Raw genomic sequence first — 13,156 nt, 5'->3', positions numbered from 1 at the left:
AACTACTTTATGACTAGGGAGAATTTTCACTTCTATCTCTATATAGGAGAAATAAAAGAGCTTGGAAAGGAAAAATCATGGACTTAAGCAATGTACTTACCTCTTTTAAGGTGTAAGGCACTCGAAATGATTTGGTGGGCAATTGTACACAAAGTAATAATAGCAATACTCATTCCAGTAAAAAAAATAAGAAAAAAAAAAAGCAAACAAAACATTTTTAGTGACAACTAAATACAGCAAATAACAAGTAACAGCTTTAATTGCTGAAAGCAAAACTTTCAGATTTTGTATACGGAAAGACTGTCCACTAAATATTCAATGATTTAATCAATATATTTTTATATTATTGAAATGGAGTCTTAGTTACACAAAGCCATACTGGTTGAAATGAAGAAATTACTCATTTTAGATATATACTTGTAGGTCATGTAAATAAACACACTGATTTTTCTCAGGTATTTGTCATATATTTGTCATATATTTGTAGGCACATCTGTATTGGGTTTGCGTGGCAAGGTTTTGGTAGTCGGGAGGCTACAGGCGTGGCTTCTGTGAGGAGCTGCTAGAAGCTTCCCCTGTGTCTGACAGAGCCAATGCCAGCCGGCTCCAAGACAGACCCGCCGCTGGCCAAGGCCGAGCCCATCAGCGATGGTGGTAGCACCTCTGGGATAACAGATTTAAGAAGGGGAAAAAAGTTGCGGCAGCACAGAAACTGCAGCCGGAGAGGGGAGTGAGAACATGTAAGAGAAACAACCCTGCAGACCCCAAGGTCAGTGAAGAAGGAGGGGGAGGAGGTGCTCCAGGTGCCAGAGCAGAGATTCCCCTGCAGCCCCTGGTGGGGAAGACCATGGTGAGGCAGGCTGTCCCCCTGCAGCGCATGGAGGTCCACGGTGGAGCAGATATCCACCTGCAGCCCGGGGAGGACCCCACGCCGGAGCAGGTGGATGCCCGAAGGAGGCTGTGACCCCATGGGAAGCCCGCACTGGAGCAGTCTGTTCCTGAAGGACAGCACGCTGTGGAAGGGACCCATGCTGGAGCAGTTTGTGAAGAACTGCAGCCTGTGGGAAGGACCCACATTGGAGATGTTTGTGGAGGACTGTCTTCCGTGGGAGGGACCCCACGCTGTAGCTGGGGAAGAGTGTAAGGAGTCCTGCCTCTGAGGAGGAAGGAGCGGCACAGACGTGTGATGAACTGATCGTAACCCCCATTCCCCGTCCCCCTGCGCGGCTTGGGGGAAGTAGGTAGAGAATTCGGGAGTGAAGCTGTGCCCAGGTGTTGTGGTTTCAGCCCAGCCGGTAACAAAGGACCACGCAGCCGCTTGCTCACTCCTCCCGCCCCCCTCCGGTGGGATAGGGAGGAGACGGAGGAGAGAAAAGAAAAAAAAACCTGGAACCTCGAGGGTTGAGATAAGGGCAGTTTACTGGGACAACACGAAAAAAGGTTACAACAACAACAACGGTACTAATGAAAGAATATACCAAAAAAAATTATGCACAGTGCAACTGCTCACCACCTGGAACCCGACGCTCCGCCACCGAAAGTCGAGAGCTCTCCCCCCGGCCCGCTCCCCATTTATATACTGAGCATGATGTCACATGGTATGGAATAGCTCCTTGGCTAGTTCAGGTCGGCTGCCCCGGCTATGCCCCCCCACCTCCCAGGTTCCTGTAAAAATTAACTCTATCCCAGCTGAACCCAGGACATTATCCACCCCTTATTCTATACCATCTACATCATGCCCAGATCTTACATTTTCCAATCAACTACTGCCACTTTCCTTTTATATATATATATATATGTATATGGACACCCCCCCCACACACACACACACACAAATAGTATTCCCTTAGTCGATGGGCTATCCCTCCAATGTGTCCATCCATTTTATTTAGTCCATGACTTTGGGGCTCCATCTGTTGTAACAGTTCTTCAGGATAAGAGAGATGGTGTGAGGTGTTAGGTTGTTGTATGCTGCCTCTGGAACTTGTGGCCGGTACATTTGGTGCAACCCACACCCTTGGCCCGCAGGTCGAAGAGGCTGATCTTGAGGAAATTGCTGGGCATCAGTTCAAGTTCTATCACTGTTGTACTTGGCTCAGTTTCAAAGTCCATCCTTCAGTCATTTGGGTAATTCTTACAGTAATACCCTTGATATGGCATATAGACACTATAGATACAATGACATACATTGGCAGGTTATTTAGCAGTTAAATATCATACAGCCTAATTCACTGGCTATTCTCTCCCAAAATCAAATCTCCCTGAGGTACACATCGAACTTCCCCATCCTTCTGCATCACCCACCAGGTGTACCCAGGTCCCTGAGCAAAAACAACCCCTTGGATGGGTTTGTCTCTGCTTGAGGGGGGACTGACCCAGACTGTCTTTCCTAACATATTCCTCATGCGCACTACAGGGACTTTATCCCCTTCTACAGTATGTGGAAGTCTTGGTTGGGCGGGGCCAGCCCGATTGGCAGATCCTCTAGTATTAACTAACCAGGTGGCTTTTGTTAAATGTGTATCCCAATGTTTGAAAGTTCCACCCCTCATTGCTCTCAATGTAGTTTTCAGCAGTCCATTGTATCGTTCGATTTTTCCGGAGGCTGGTGCGTGATAAGGGATGTGATATACCCACTCAATGCCATGTTCTTTGGCCCAGGTGTCTATGACGTTGTTTTGGAATTGAGTCCCGTTGTCCAACTCGATTCTTTCTGGGGTGCCGTGTTGCCATAAAACTTTCTCTTCAAGGCCCAGGATAGTGTTCTGGGCAGTGGCGTGGGACGCAGGATATGTTTCCAGCCATTCAGTGGTTGCTTCCACCATTGTAAGCACATGGCACTTGCCTTGGCGGGTTCATGGGAGTGTGATATAGTCAATCTGCCAGGCCTCCCACTGTTTATATTTCAGCCATCGCCCTCCACGTGACAGGGGTTTTAGCCGCTTGGCTTGCTTAATTGCAGTACATGTTTCACATTCATGGATAACCTGTGCGATAGTGTCCATGGTCAAGTCCACCCCTCGATCACGAGCCCATCTATATGTTGCATCTCTTCCCTGATGGCCCAAGGTATCATGGGCCCAGTGAGCCATAAATAGTTCACCCTTATGTTGCCAGTCCAGGTCCACCTGAGACACTTCAATCTTGGCGGCCTGATTTGCCTGCTGGTTGTTTTGATGTTCTTCAGTGGCCCGACTCTTGAGTACATGAGCATCTACGTGACGTACTTTTACCACTAGCTTCTCTATCCAAACAGCAATATCTTGCCACAGTGCGGCCGCCCAGATGGGTTTACCTCTGTGCTGCCAGTTGCTCTTCTTCCATTGCTGTAGCCACCCCCCATAGGGCATTTGCCACCATCCATGAGTCAGTATAGAGATAGAGCACTGGCCACTTCTCTCTTTCAGCAATGTCTAACGCTAGCTGGATGGCTTTCACTTCTGCAAACTGACTCAATTCACCTTCTCCTTCAGCAGTTTCTGCGACTAGTCATGTAGGACTCCATACAGCAGCCTTCCACCTCCGATGTTTTCCCACAATGCGACAGGACCCATCAGTGAACAGGGCATATTGCCTCTCATTTTCTGGCAGTTTATTATACAGCGGGGTCTCTTCAGCCCGTGTCACCTCCTCCTCTGGCGACATTCCAAAATCTTTGCCTTCTGGCCAGTCCGTGATCACTTCCACAATTCCTGGGCGACTGGGGTTTCCTATGCGAGCCCATTGTGTGATCAGTGCAATCCACTTACTCCACGTGGCATCAGTCGCGTGATGTGTAGAGGAGACCCTCCCTTTGAACATCCAGCCCAGCACTGGCAGTCGGGGTGCTAAGAGGAGCTGTGCTTCAGTACCAACCACTTCTGAGGCAGCTTGAACTCCTTCATATGCTGCCAATATTTCTTTTTCAGTTGGAGTATAGCGAGCTTCGGATCCTCGATATCCGCGACTCCAAAACCCCAGGGGTCGGCCTCGGGTCTCCCCAGGTGCTTTCTGCCAGAGGCTCCAGGTAGGGCCATTCTCCCCAGCTGCAGTACAGAGCACATTTTTAACATCTTGTCCTGCCCGGACTGGCCCAAGAGCTACTGCATGAACAATCTCCCGTTTAATTTGTTCAAAGGCTTGTCGTTGCTCAGGCCCCCATTTAAAATCATTCTTCTTCCGGGTAACTTGGTAGAGAGGACTTACAATTTGACTGTAATTTGGAATATGCATTCTCCAAAAGCCCACAACACCTAAGAAAGCCTGTGTTTCCTTTTTATTAGTCAGTGGGGACATAGCTGCTATTTTGTTGATCACATCCATAGGGATGTGACGACGCCCATCTTGCCATTTTACTCCTAAGAACTGGATCTCCTGTGCAGGTCCCTTGACCTTACTTTCTTTTATGGCAAAACCAGCCTTCAAAAGGATTTGGATTATTTTCTTCCCTTTCTCAAAAACTTCTTCTGCCATGTTGCCCCATACAATGATGTCATCAATGTATTGCAGGTGTTCTGGAGCTTCACCTTTTTCCAGTGCAGCCTGGATCAGTCCATGGCAAATAGTGGGGCTGTGTTTACACCCCTGGGGCAGTCGATTCCAGGTGTACTGGACGCCCCTCCAAGTGAAAGCAAACTGTGGCCTGCACTCTGCTGCCAAAGGAATGGAGAAAAATGCATTAGCAATGTCAATTGTGGCATACCACTTAGCTGCCTTTGATTCCAGTTCATATTGAAGCTGTAACATATCTGGCACAGCAGCGCTCAGCGGTGGCGTGACTTCATTCAGCCCACGATAATCTACTGTTAGTCTCCATTCCCCATTAGATTTCCACACTGGCCATATGGGACTATTAAAGGGTGAGTGAGTCTTGCTGATCACTCCTTGGCTCTCCAATTGGCAAATCAGCTTATGGATGGGGATCAGGGAGTCTCGGTTGGTGCGATATTGCTGCCGGTGCACCGTCGTGGTAGCAATTGGCACCTGTTGTTCTTCAACCTTCAGCAACCCCACAACCGAAGGGTCTTGAGAGAGACCAGGCAGGGTAGACAGCTGTTCAATCTCCTCCGTCTCCAATGCAGCTATACCAAAGGCCCACCGGTACCCTTTTGGGTCCTTGAAATACCCCCTCCTGAGATAATCTATTCCAAGGATGCACGGGGCCTCTGGGCCAGTTGCAATGGGGTGTTTATGCCACTCATTCCCGGTTAGACTCATTTCAGCTTCCAATACGGTTAGCTCTTGGGATCCCCCTGTCACACCAGAGATACAGATGGGTTCTGCCCCTTTATAACTTGATGGCATTAGGGTGCATTGTGCACCAGTGTCTACTAGAGCCTTATATTCCTGTGGGTCTGATGTGCCAGGCCATCGAATCCACACTGTCCAGTAGACTCGGTTGTCCCTCTCCTCCACCTGGCTGGAGGCAGGGCCCCTCTAATCCTGGTTAGAATATCCGTTACTCACTTTTTGCACATGTGAATCAGAAGTCCCTTCAAGAGGATCAGAAATGGGATCAGCCCATCTACTGCGTCTGGGGGACTGCTCACGGGAAACTGGAGCAGCAGCTTTCCAAGAAGAATCCTCTTTTCTGGTTGCTTTTTCTCGCAACTCCTGTACCCGTGCATCCAGGACTGCGGTAGGTTTTCCATCCCACTTCCTCATGTCCTCTCCATGGTCACGCAGGTAAAACCACAGGTTAGCCCATCATGTGTACTTTCTCTCTCCTCTCTCTTGGGCAGAGGAGTGCTTACTCCCAATAGCTGCGATGCAGGCCTGTACAGGTGGGGAGGAGGACATATCCACTTTGAATTGCTGGAACTCTCGGGACAATTCCTCTACAGCCGAGACACAGGCCCGTAGGGAGGAAGAGAGACTTCCTTCGTATTGCTGGAGTTGGACAGCCAATTCATCCACCATTTGTCCATAGCCTTCTTTCCAGGACATTACTGCCAAAGAGTTGGCATAGGTTGGTGGTGCACTTCATAGAAACTTCCGCCACATCGGTTGTGTGCATTGGACTTCATCTGGATCTGTGGGTGACTGCGCATTTTCTGGATCATTATAAATCACCTCCAGCACAGCTAATTCCCTCAGGTACTGGATACGTCTCTCCATGGTGGTCCACTTGCCTTGGTGACATGTAACTTCATCCTTGAAGGGGTATCTTTCCTTTACACCTAACAGAAGTCGCCTCCAAAGGCTGAGGACTTGTGTTTTTCTCCCAATCGCCTTGTCGATGCCCCCTTCCCTAGACAGAGATCCCAACTGCTTGGCTTCCTTACCCTCTAATTCCACACTACTAGCCCCATTATCCCAGCATCGGAGCAGCCAGGTAACAATGTGCTCACCTGGGTGGTGGCTAAAATCTTTTCGCATGTCACGCAGCTCACTCAGGGATAGAGATCGGGTAATTATTTCAGGTTCTGCCTCTTCCTCCTGTTCTTGCGATGACCCTGGTTCATCTTCATCTCTCACTAAGTGAACTGATTTCTTTGTGTGTGTCTTCTTCTGTACAGGGGCGACTGATACTGGCACAGGTTGGTTCTCTGGTTTAGCTGCAGTATCTGTCACCGGGGTTGGGGTAGCCACACTGCCTGTTGCTGGGGTAGGGGTAGCCACGGTGCCTGTTGTCGGGGTAGGGGTAGCCACGGTGCCTGTTGTCCTGTTTTCCATCTTTTCCCCCTTTTCCCCCTGAGGGTGCTGCCTAATATCAAGCAGTGTTTGGTAGATACTGGCCAGGGCCCAGCACAGTGCAGCGAGTTGTACGTCTTTGGAATAGCCACAGCATTTTTCTTCCAAATATTCTACACTTCATGAGGGTTCTGTAGTTGTTCGGGAGTGAACTTCCAAGCCACTGGAGGTGAGAAGTTCTCTAGATACCTGCCCATATCCTCCCACATGCCGTGCCACCCACGAATATCCAGCTTTGGGGCAGACCTCTGGGCGGTACTCTTAAAGAGCCTTTTTGTAGCCCTAAACAAGACCTGAAACATATTCAGGAGGCATAGCACTAACAGCACACTGGCTTGCGCATCCCAAGGATATTCAAAATTCTCAAAAGCTGTTGTAATTAGTCGGAAGGAGAGAAGGGAGGCGAACGGACAGGGGGAAGTATCCCCCCCTAACTTCCCCATGGATTGAGCGTAATTACCAATAAAATCCGATAGAAGGTGCCCGAAGTATGGAAATGATATCACTGCCTCATACAGATACCAGCTTAACCTCATGACCAGTGATGTAATCATTTCACAAGTCGACATTGCCCAGTACAGCAAAATGATAATCCCAATCACTCTCCCAGAGGTGAGAAACGTAACTACAGGCAATACATAGAGCACATAAGAACTTACAAAACGCCACCATGTAAACAAATGAATCAACATTGTGACTAACATCTATTTATCTAATATAAGAAATGCGTATGACAAATCTGTTTCAACACGCTCTGGCCAGATCTGTCGTCATCTCGACCCTTCCTGCCCCACGTTGGGCGCCAAAAAGGACTGTCGTGGTTTCAGCCCAGCCGGTAACAAAGGACCACGCAGCCGCTCGCTCACTCCTCCCGCCCCCCTCCGGTGGGATAGGGAGGAGACGGAGGAGAGAAAAGAAAAAAAAAACCTGGAACCTCGAGGGTTGAGATAAGGGCAGTTTACTGGGACAACACAAAAAAAGGTTACAACAACAACAACGGTACTAATGAAAGAATATACCAAAAAAAATTATGCACAGTGCAACTGCTCACCGCCCGGAACCCGACGCTCCGCCACCGAAAGTCGAGAGCCCTCCCCCCCGGCCCGCTCCCCATTTATATACTGAGCATGATGTCACATGGTATGGAATAGCTCCTTGGCTAGTTCAGGTCGGCTGCCCCGGCTATGCCCCCCCCCCCACCTCCCAGGTTCCTGTAAAAATTAACTCTATCCCAGCTGAACCCAGGACACCAGGGAATTTGGGAGCAGTGGGGGGAAGGTGTTTTAAGATTTGGGGTTTTTTTCTTATTACCCTACTCTGGTTTGATTGGCAATAAATTAAGTTAATTTTCCCTAAGTCGAGTCTGGTTTGCCCATGACAGTAATTGGTTGAGTGATCTTTCCCTGTCCTTATCTCGGCCCACGAGCCTTTTGTTATATTTTCTCTCCCCTGTCCAGCTGAGGAGGGGGAGCGATAGGGTGGCTTTGGTGGGCACCTGGCATCCAGCCAGGATCAACCCACCACAACATCAAAACCACACTTGGGGTGTATATTAAATTATTTTTTACCTCTAACTTACTTGAGTGTCATTGAAGATTTGCAGATTTGTGTTAGAAGTCTGGATCAAGAGGAAAAACACAAGGCCATGCTTTTCCAGAATTGATTTTATTTAATTTTCTTGGTTTTAATTTATGCCTAGGAGCTTTTTGATAAGCAGCCTATTGGCATACCCATGGGTTTTACATTCTGACAAAGGCTTTTTTCTTCTGATGCTTTTTCTGTGTCTCTGCATCTCCTTCCAGCATCTGAACATGATGAGCAGAGCTACTTGGGCCAGTACAGACAGCCTTGGGTGGGCAGGATCTGAAGTCACTACAAAGTAGAAGCCAGACTTGGGACCCAGTTAATAGATCCTGCCTTAGAAAGAGCAACTTCTCTTGTCCCTCCCCTCCTCTCCCTGCCCAAGAGCCCCTAGCTGTTAGGTTTTCTTTCTTTTATGCTCAGCACCTCACTAAATGTAGCAGTGCGAGCTAACTGAACATGTGGAGCCCAGAACTTGCAGAAAAGCTGAAATGGTTGCAGTTGGTGCAATAGACCGGCATAGACCATTTCAACTTGAAGCACCAGCTGAGGGACAATGAAAAACCTAAAAATCAGTGAGTAGAAATTTATGGTTTTCAGTACACAGGGCTAGGTACGTATCTATTTACTATCCTCACATTGCAATTCCGGCCTTCAATTAAGAGGAAGGAGCATGGAAGATGTGAATAGAAAGTGGTAAGAAATGAGATTAATTTCTTTCTTGTGCCATAATCCTACCAACCAAGAAAAACAAAAGATGTAGGAAGAGAAGTAGCAAAATACCAACCTGATCCACTCTGGTAGAGGTCCCAGGTGGTACTGTTAATAAGTTCTCAGTTCATAACGTTTATCTGAACCAGCTGTTTGGTGCATCATTTCTGGGTACTTTCATAAGCAAAAGCCAGCAGTTCTCCAGCTGTTTCAATACCCTGGTCCCAAGAAAAGACAAAGCAGTAGTTACAACATTGTATGGGACTGCAAAATACATGTTTCAGCATGTCTATTAAGCACAATAGGATTGCCAGAGTGCCAGCGAATAAAAATGCTACCCTGCTTGCACTCAGTGCTGTTTCCCTTGGCTTTCTTTGCACAGTCCTCAAACCCAGGTCTCTACAATTCCCAGAGGGCCAAGAACACAAAGTGATGAATTGAAATGTCAAAGATGATTGATGAACAGTAACAGACAATGACAGTGCTGAACAGTAAGTGTTTTATACTGGTGATGGTATACAGGGTGATTTATGCTGCCTAGATTTCAAAAGTATGTGCCTGTGATCGTCTCTGCTGCTTTCTGGAGCCTGTGTGCTGAAGATGAGAAGGTTTATGCAAAGAGTGACCTTCTGTTCCTTCCACGTTGAAAATGTCCATTTAATAGATCTGGTGCATAGTCTTATTTCCCCTATGTTGTGAAAAAGCAAGTAGAAGGAAAACAGCAATTGCCTACTTAAGGTAGACAGTCATTCTCTGCTTGTGTAACATCTCCACTAGCAAATACAAGCAGTTCGTATGTCACACAAACCTGCAAAAGAACACAGAAACTTTCCCAGGAACTGCTAATCTGCAGTGCCTGAGGTCAGGTAGTCATTGCACCAGTCAGTATTGCTCAATGCATGCAAAGCAAGCAGACTCCCATTGCATTTGGGATGTAAAGAAGCCCCTCTTATTTTCACTTTTTTAACCTCTTAGACTAATCTGCCAAGTACTTGGAAATTGAAGCTAATTTCCAAAATGATGGGAATCCACAAAGGGAATTTTCCAGTTACCTCTCCTCAAGGAGTCAGGACATGGCAGAGTGAAAATACTGCTTTGCTGGTTTACAGAAGAACAGCTTCTTTTTGCATGCTGCATAGGGAGGTAGAATCCCAGGAGATCCTCCCTCTCTGGTCTTCTGGTGAGGGACTCCGTCTGCCAGGATCTTGCTGACTCATACCCTTTCATTGGACTGATCGTTGTTCTGTGCTATGTTGTTTTTTTCCACATATTTGTCACCTTCCAAAATGTCACAAAACAATTAGTGACAATTAACTTCAAAACGAGAATCAACTGAAGACAGCATAGTGAATGGCCAAGGGAAAGCTTTGTCAATATTTCTCAAGAAACAAGGCCTTTATCTGTGAGATCTTGGTGACCCCTGTGCATTTATTGGTTCATGCATAAGCTAGCTATAAAATCTAAGTACACAAAGTGCACAAAGTCTAAGTGCACAAAGCAGTCTTGACGTAAGTGTTTAAAAATTAAATACATCTTCAACAGAACATCAGCAAAGGTTATAAACAAATACCAGGTAGTAAAGTGTCGTGGTTTAACCCCAGCCAGCAGCTAAGCACCACGCAGCCGCTCACTCACTGCCCCCCCTCCCCCCAGTGGGATGGGGGAGAAAATTGGGAAAAGAAGTAAAACTCATGGGTTGACATAAGAACGGTTTAATAGAACAGAAAAGAAGAAACTAATAATGATAATGATAACACTAATAAAATGACAACAGCAATAATAAAAGGATTGGAATGTACAAATGATGCACAGTGCAATTGCTCACCACCCGCCAACTGACACCCAGTTAGTCCCTGAGCAGCAATCCCCCTGCCCCCACTCCCCCCAGTTTATATACTAGGCATGACATCCCATGGTATGGAATACCCCATTGACCACTTCGCGTCAGGTGCCCTGGCTGTGTCCTGTGCCAACTTCTTGTGCCCCTCCAGCTTTCTCACTGGCTGGGCATGAGAAGCTGAAAAATCCTTGACTTGAGACTAAACACTACTTAGCAACAACTGAAAACATCAGTGTGTTATCAACATTCTTCTCATACTGAACTCAAAACATAGCACTGTACCAGCTACTAGGAAGACAATTAACTCTATCCCAGCTGAAACCAGGACATAAATCTTATGGAAAAACTCACCTTTGTTCATCTCTTGCTTATAACTAAAGTTGAGGTGTAGTATGGTGTGTAAGACAGAGCAAGCCTTTGCCTTTCCATTTTTCTACATTACATTTCGTCTGTCACGTGCAATCTGTAAGTTTTGTGAAGGTCTTCTGTAGTGTTTTATCACCAACCTTTGTCTTTACAGGCCTGAAAAGCTTACTCATTAGGGGTTTTTTTTTGTTGCTGTTTCAGTTTTCACTCCGTGTCAAGATCATTTATGAATATGTTAAACACCACAGACCATGGAAGAAGATCCTTGCAGGATTCATCAATGGCTTTCCACCAATTTCAGAATTAATCATTCACTCAAACTCTTTGTTTTTTCCATCATTTAAACACTTCATCATGCTAGGACTTTCCCTCTTAACCCATGGAAGCTTTGTTTGCCTAAGAGTAAAGCTCTTTCTTTCTTTGAAATAAGCAAAATACAGCAATCAGATTTCCCTTGTCCACAGGTCTGATGAGGCCTTCAAAAATGCCAGTAACTTTGAGGCAGAATTCCTCTTTCCAAAGACTGTGCTAGCTCTCCCCCAATATACACTACCTGTTAAAGCACCTCTCCTTTTGGTACTTTCTACTAATTTGTCCATGCAGACACTGAGCTTATGATCTGTAGTACCCTACATCTTCTCTGGGAGTAGCTATGCTGGTTTTGGCTGGGATAGAGTTAATTTCCTCCATAGTAGCTGGTATGGGGCTGTGTTTTGGATTTGTGCTGAAAACAGTGTTGATAATACAGAGATGTTTTAGCTGTTGCTGAGCAGTGCTTACACAGAGCCAAGGCCTTTTCTGCTTCTCACCCCACCCCACCAGCGAGTGGGCTGGCGGGGCACAAGAAGTTGGGAAGGGGACACAGATGGGACAGATGACCCCAGCTGACCAAAGGGGTATTCCAGACCATATGACATCATGCTCAGTATATAAAGCTGGGGGAAGAAGGAAGGAAGAGTGATACGTTTGGAGTTATGGTGGTTTGTCTTCCCAAGTAACCGTTACATATGATGGAGCCCTGCTTTCCTGGAGATGGCTGAACACCTGCCTGCCAATGGGAAGTGGTGAATGAATTCCTTGTTTTGCTTCGCTTGCACACATGGCGTTTGCTTTACCTTTTAAACTGTTTTTATCTCAGCCCACAAGTTTTGTCATTTTTACTCTTCTGATTCTCTCCCCCAACCCACCAGGGGGGAGTGAGTGAGCTTAGCTGCCGGCTGGGGTTAAGCCATGACAGTAGCTTTATAAGTTGGCACCATCTTTGCCATGCTGCCACCCACCTGGCTTTCAGTGAGGCCATGAATGCATTATTATATCGGTAGGTTCCTTCAGCACCACTGACTGAATACCGTCACGTATTCAGGTGACTTCCCGCTGCATGTTTTGCCTGTTTCTTCCATGATCTCTTCTAGCAGAGTCCATGAAGAGTCCCCTGTAAGGATATGGGGAGTGTGAGACTGTTTATTCTTTGAAATAAAATTGTCTGACCAAAGGCTTCACAAAATTGGGTTGATGAGGAAAAAGAGAGCAAGCTTGTAGACAGAAATCCTGACCAGGCCGGTCAGTACGCTTGTCCAGCTGAGCCCTGTGCCTGGTCACTGCAGCCTGTCCTGTCACCTTATAACTTCTTATTAAATCTTTTATTAACTATCTCTCTGTGTAATCTCATTCTACCCTGTGTGTGGGTGCTGCACAAACTATGAGACCTGTGCGTGTCCAAGTGGAATTTGATGCTGGCTACTGGAGTCAGGCTGGGGATGTGGGCGCCCCGGACTGTGTTGCCAGCTGGTGGAACACTGGGGGTCTTTAACTCCTGGCTACTGGGGTGGGAATCGTGTACGTTCCCAAAACTAGCTACTGGGGAGGGGGGAGCGGTGTGAGTGAGGTGAGTGAGGGGCTCAGCACCAGCGGCTGAAGTGGGACTGCGGGTCATGGCCCATGTGCCTGGTGGCGGCTGGGCACGTGTGTCTGTATCTTCCCCAGATC

The sequence above is a fragment of the Harpia harpyja genome, chromosome 1 (genome assembly GCF_026419915.1).
Source record: "Harpia harpyja isolate bHarHar1 chromosome 1, bHarHar1 primary haplotype, whole genome shotgun sequence".
In the NCBI taxonomy this organism is placed as follows: Eukaryota; Metazoa; Chordata; class Aves; order Accipitriformes; family Accipitridae; genus Harpia; species Harpia harpyja.
Note: the sequence above shows the minus strand (reverse complement) of the source record.